Genomic DNA, 6,018 nt, shown 5'->3' with positions numbered 1-6,018 from the left:
TAATTCCTCAAATGCTGTCATATCAAATGTTGTGGGTTTTTTGTCAGGATTTAATTGAGAATAGGGTGGCAAGCTACCCAGAATAAATATGACAAGGTAGACAAGTTCATAGAATCATAGGATCATCAAATCATAGAATGGGTTGGGTTGGAAGGGACCTTAAAGATCGTCTAGTTGATAAGCTTTACCTTTTTTCCTCCTCAGTTGAGAAATTTAGGCCTTCATCTTTGAATGCCCTGTGATGGGCATGATGCAGCCCAAACACCAACCATACAGAAAAAAAAAGAGAGAGTTCTCTCTGCTCATCATAAGGGACACAACATTTATTTCCTCAATTTGCTCCATGCTGCATTTTTGTTTCAGAGAAAAAATCCTACTTTTGCAAGAAATCAACCGAGCACTATTAGTTTCCCTTACATGCCTATGGCCCAAATATGCAAACTACTGAATGCCTCCTGTGTTGAATGCTATTCAGCTCTCACTGACTTGAGTTTACAGAAATCAAACGGTGCTTATTAATGTTTGGCAGAAAGACTGACATCTTAGAGGTTCAAGATCCTAAAATACTGAAGGAAGTAAGCAATGATATGAGTTAAAGACGGACTCTGAGGTTGCAACATTCAATGCCCTGATTTTCATAAATTTGCATTACTGTGAAAACAAGCAAAACAAGGCAAAATGCTGAATCAGGGAAGCCTGTTCCACTTCCCAAAGAGCTTAACCAGTAAACCATGAAGGAATTATGTTCTCAGCGCTCTTATTTTGATCTGTGCTTCTTGAAGAGCTCTCTTCTGCTGAAGAAGGCAATGAACTAAAACCTAAGATAGGTAATCAGTATCTTGTCAATAATCATATTGACAAGGACATTCAATGAAAAAAGTTACTGATCTTACATAAATTCTTAACTCCTGGTTAATCCAGAGTGTAACACCTAGTTGCAAGGTTATAAATAGTTATGCTATTTCATCAGCTCCCTTTTGGTTGATGTTATGGATTAATGCGCTATGAATATAGCTAACAAGGTACAGCCATTCCTTTGGATAGAATCATAGAATAGTTTGGGCTGGAAGGGACCTTTAAAGGTCACGTAGTCCAACCCCCTTGCCATGAGTAGGGACATCTTCAACTAGATCAGGTTGCTCAGAGCCCCGTCCAACCTGACCTTGAATGTTTCCAGGGATGGGGCATCCGCCACCTCTCTGGGCAACCAGAGGATGTTTAAAATGCACATTAAATCTTTGGGGTTTTTTTTAAGCAATCTTCTAGATTTTTGCATTTTTAAAAGTCTCAGTATGAATCCCTGTTATGGATTTTCAAAATAGTTGACTGTTGCCCAGTTTTGCCATGAAAACACTTGGAAACTTTGATCCTCTCAAACATGTCTCTGCAGGAACTGAATAATGAGATGATGCAACAAAATCCATGATGAAAATCCTTGTGTTCTTATCTCTGTGACAATGAAAACTATTGTTATGGACCCGATCCTTGAAGTCCTTAAACACAGTTATGGGACTGGGAAAAATTGACCTGGATGCAGTTTGCTACAATCATTTTGGAGAAATTAAAATTAGTGTAGTTTTGACTTAAAATTTATAGTAAAAACCCCACACCCTGACAGTCTAGAATACAGAAAATATGTAATATTTATCTCAATGTTATACTAGTAGTTTAAATTGTTACCAATATAGAAAATATGAATATTTTCTAAAGGAAATAACCAAAATAGATTCCTGAATTGACTTTATAAATTGGACAAAGAGGTGGCAATAGCCATATATTTTTGATTTGACGGAGACCTTCCTACGTGGAACATAAATGATTTTTTTTTGATCTGCACAGTGTGTATTCAGTCAAAATATAGACTCTGGACAATTTGCCATCATGCTAAAAATATTGACAGGCCATTAACTACTGGGTTTATGCTGTGATTATCTTCCTTAGCTACACAGAAAAGCATGTACACCGAAGAAAGCCAAAGATAAAAATAAATGAGAGTAAATGGAGATGGTGTCAGTACTGGATGTATCGCAGAGCTCCCAGCTTGCATCCAGGCAATCCACCAACTCAGAGCCATGCTGGCTGAGGCAGAAGGTCATATCTGAAGCTGCAAGAGTAAAACAGTAAAGTTTTCCCAGCCATGCCTAAGGGGAAGTCAGGCAGGAGCTGTTGTCAATAAAGAAGAGTAAATTGCTGTTAGCAATAACGAAGAGGCAAGGAAGACAAGGAGGGGGGCCTGGGGTGACAGAAAAGGAACCCAAAACCAAAAAAATGGGGCTTAAGTGGGGTAACATACAGCATTTGCATGTAAGCAAGGAAGTGTCTACAAGAAATCCTCAAAATCCTTTCTGGGAAATTAGCATGCTGGGGTGCCTCTCTAAAGTGCCTGTACACTAATGCATGCAGCATGGGGAATAAACATAAGGAATTAGAGATCTGTGCACAGTTGCAGGGCTATGAGCCTGTTGAGATCACAGAGATGTTGTAGCATGGCTACCAAGACTGGGGTGTTGCAATGGAGGGATACAGGCTTTTTAGGAAAGACAGTACAGGAAGACAAGGAGGGGGAGTTGCCCTTTAAGTTAGAGAACAACTGGAACGTATGGAGCTCTGTCTGGGGATGGATGATGAGCCTCTGAGAGCTTATAGGTAAGAATTAAAGAGCATACAGGTATGGGAGACATTGTAGAATCACAGAATCATAGAATAGTTTGGGTTGGAAGGGACCTTTAAAGGTCATCTAGTCCAATCCCCCTGCCATGAGCAGGGACACCTTCAACTAGATCGGGTTGCTCAGAGCCATGTCCAACCTGACCTTGAATGTTTCCAGGGATGGAAAAATTCATAAAATACTGTCTAATCAATACATAGCATATGTATATCTGAAATTGCTATGTGATGTGTATGACACCTGTGTGATCCCTAATTGCCTTTATCTTCCTTATCCTTGGGCCAATGTTGTCTTTTTCTAGTAGCCCTTTCTGGCTGTTTGAATCAGGTTTGGCAGTGGTTTTTATTCTACTGGCTCAATGTCAGCATGTTGCTGTAACAAATGGGTCCTAGTTTTGTCATTGAACTTTAACTTCATCAGCAATCTTGTTATTTTTCGTTTTAAAATGAAATCCCGAGTCTCTCTGATTTTATTTCCCATCTTATTAAAAGTGGCTCTTAAATGGTGTTCATCGATTATTTTTACCTGCAGTAAATGCACTCTATTTCTAAATCTTTGTTTGCTCTCACTGGCAGTGACGGAGTTTAATAAAATCAATATACTCTTTGTGCATACCTCCCTGTAGTGGATGCAAAGCCCTGGAAAATGAGCAAAATGCAAACAGGAAATTCCTCTAGAGAGACAAAAATATTAAAGACAAGTAATAAAGAAGGAATGGTCTCTAGCGTAGATTTACTGAAGGAGTTTGAAAAGGCTGTGGCCCCCGGATAAGGACTGCCTGATATACGCTTGGCTGCTTGATGCACCAGCAACTGTGCCCAAGATACAGATACAGATGTATGCTCCCTCTAGTGGCACATTAGTTTAAATTAGACAATACAAAGAGAAAACGACACACCTTACTCTTTAATTAGCAAGTGAAAACAGCATGGAAACAGTGAATTTTGGTAGCGTAATTAAGAAGGCCAAGAGTCGAAAGATGCCACAGATGTGCTGCAGCCACTGAGTGAGGCCAACAGCTGCTCATGGTCCAGCCCGGCCCATGGACTTTCATGTTGGGGAAGCACTTGTAGCCTCTCTCACATGTATTTGTAAGGACCAATTTTATACTGCTAGAACGTCTTCATTTAGCTTTTCCTGCTCTTGTAGATTATTTCACTGTTGATTCTGCCCATATAAAACTGTGTCTTTATAGAAAAAGGGGCTGTGTTGTGCTTTTCTTCTTCACTGGAGTGTCTCTAGATTCCTATGTTAAACTTAAGGTATTTGTTTTAAAGCTTTCTAGACTGCTCCCAGTGATGGGCTCCAAAAATGCTGCTCACAGTGAAAAAGCACTGGATGCTAGACCTTGGGATAAGATAGGGTATGTATATTCAGTTTATAATAATCGGATAACTCATTTAAATAGGGGAGGGAATTGGATATAGATGAAATCAAGGATTATTCACTGAGTTTTAATTGAACTATTGGGTTAAAGCTCAAAGTTATATCACTTTAATACGGACAAATTTTTTGCAACAGACCTGTATCCTAGCTTAGAAGAAGATGTTTCCATTTATAACCTAAACCATTCTATGATTCTATATTATATAAATGCCTATATAGTCAAAAAAACCCCACCTCATCTTGGAGGAGAAAAACCTTCTTTTTACATTATTTCTGTGTTTAAAATCTCCTTGATGTTTGAATGGGAGCTACCTGGCCAAACCGGTTTCAGAACACAAAAGGTGAGATGCAGGGAGTTGTCATTTGACTCAGCTCCATCTCGCCTCGGCAGATGCTTATTGATGCCTATCTATGCAGAGATAACTTGGGGGGAGCTGTGGAAATGGCTCAGCCTGGGGTGGTCTCAACACTGCATTACAATCAGAACCGGAAACCCGAATGGTGCCTTTAACAAACAAAATGCCCTGAGTCACATCCCACCACTATTCAGTCCTATCCCTACACTCCCTCATAAAGAGTCCCTCCCCATCTTTCCTGTAGGCCCCCTTTAGGCACTGGAAGGCTGCTATAAGGTCTCCCCGGAGCCTTCTCTTCTCCAGGCTGAACAGCCCCAGCTCTCTCAGCCTGTCCTCGTAGCAGAGGGGCTCCAGCCCTCTGATCATCTTCGTGGCCCTCCTCTGGACCCGTTCCAACAGGTCCATGTCCTTCTCGTGCTGAGGGTTCCAGAGCTGGACACAGTACTCCAGGTGGGGTCTCACCAGAGCAGAGTAGAGGGGCAGAATCACCTCCCTCGGCCTGCTGACCACGCTTCTTTTGATGCAGCCCAGGATGCGGTTGGCTTTCTGGGCTGCAAGCGCGCGTTGCCTGCTCATGCTGAGCTTCTTGTCCACCAGCACCCCCAAGTCCTTCTCCTCAGGGCTGCTCTCAAGCCCTTCTCCTCCCAACCTGTATTTGTGCCTGGGATTGCCACGACCCAGGTGCAGGACCTTGCACTTGGCCTTGTTGAACTTCATGATGTAATAAGTAACTAAAGGTGATTTGCTGATCGAACAAGTTAAGCAAGAGGAACGAACCCATTGTGGCAGTCTTGAGAACTCCCTGTTTAACCAGAAGAGACATGTCCACAATGTTATCTTGCTACACCAACATGGGAACTCCTGTTTGACAAAAAGCTTAACCACAATGTTATCAGAATGTATTGTTTTGAGCTGATTCTGTGACCAACATTTTATCTAAACTACCTCAAGCAAGAAGCTACGGAGGGGCGTACCGAAGATGTCGAAACCCGACCTCTGTGAAGATAAAAAGAGCTGCTCAGCTTGCTTGAATTTGCAAGCCTTTGGTGGAGCTGCGACTCCCCAGCCGCCCAGCGCTGCTTTTGCCTTCCTACCTCAATAAATATTTATTGAATCTATTTCGGACTCGATTTATTTTAAATTCAACTACAACAAATTTGGTGCCGTGACTCGGATCCAGACAGCCGACTCGGAATTCAACTCTGGGAGGGCGCCCCATCTTCGGATGGTCCCGGAGGAGATTCCGACTTAGCTCACCTGGATTTTCCGAACTGAGATAGGAAAGCAAAAAGAAAAGAGAAAGGAGATACTGCAGTTCCCCGTAATTTTTGTGCACGAAGAGCCGGACGAAGACTCGGGAGTGAGTAAGTATATTGCGGTTCCGTTCGGTCGGGGATTGGGTACCCGGGTGCGAGTGACTGAGACGTCCACTGGGCTTAGTAGCCCACCGGACGAAGTGAGTGTGGACCTCCTAATAGTGCGGTTCCCATTGTCAGCGAGGGCGTGGGCCACGAACGGAGGGAAGTGAGTGAATTTTGAGTGAAAGAAGGCACTTTCGGAAGATGGGACAGAAGAAAAGTAGGACTTCTGGTTCCATGCAGGAGATAC

Source organism: Rissa tridactyla, chromosome W (genome assembly GCF_028500815.1).
Source record: "Rissa tridactyla isolate bRisTri1 chromosome W, bRisTri1.patW.cur.20221130, whole genome shotgun sequence".
Taxonomy (NCBI): domain Eukaryota; kingdom Metazoa; phylum Chordata; class Aves; order Charadriiformes; family Laridae; genus Rissa; species Rissa tridactyla.
The sequence above is the reverse complement of the archived record's forward strand: the minus strand, read 5'-3'. Positions refer to the sequence as shown.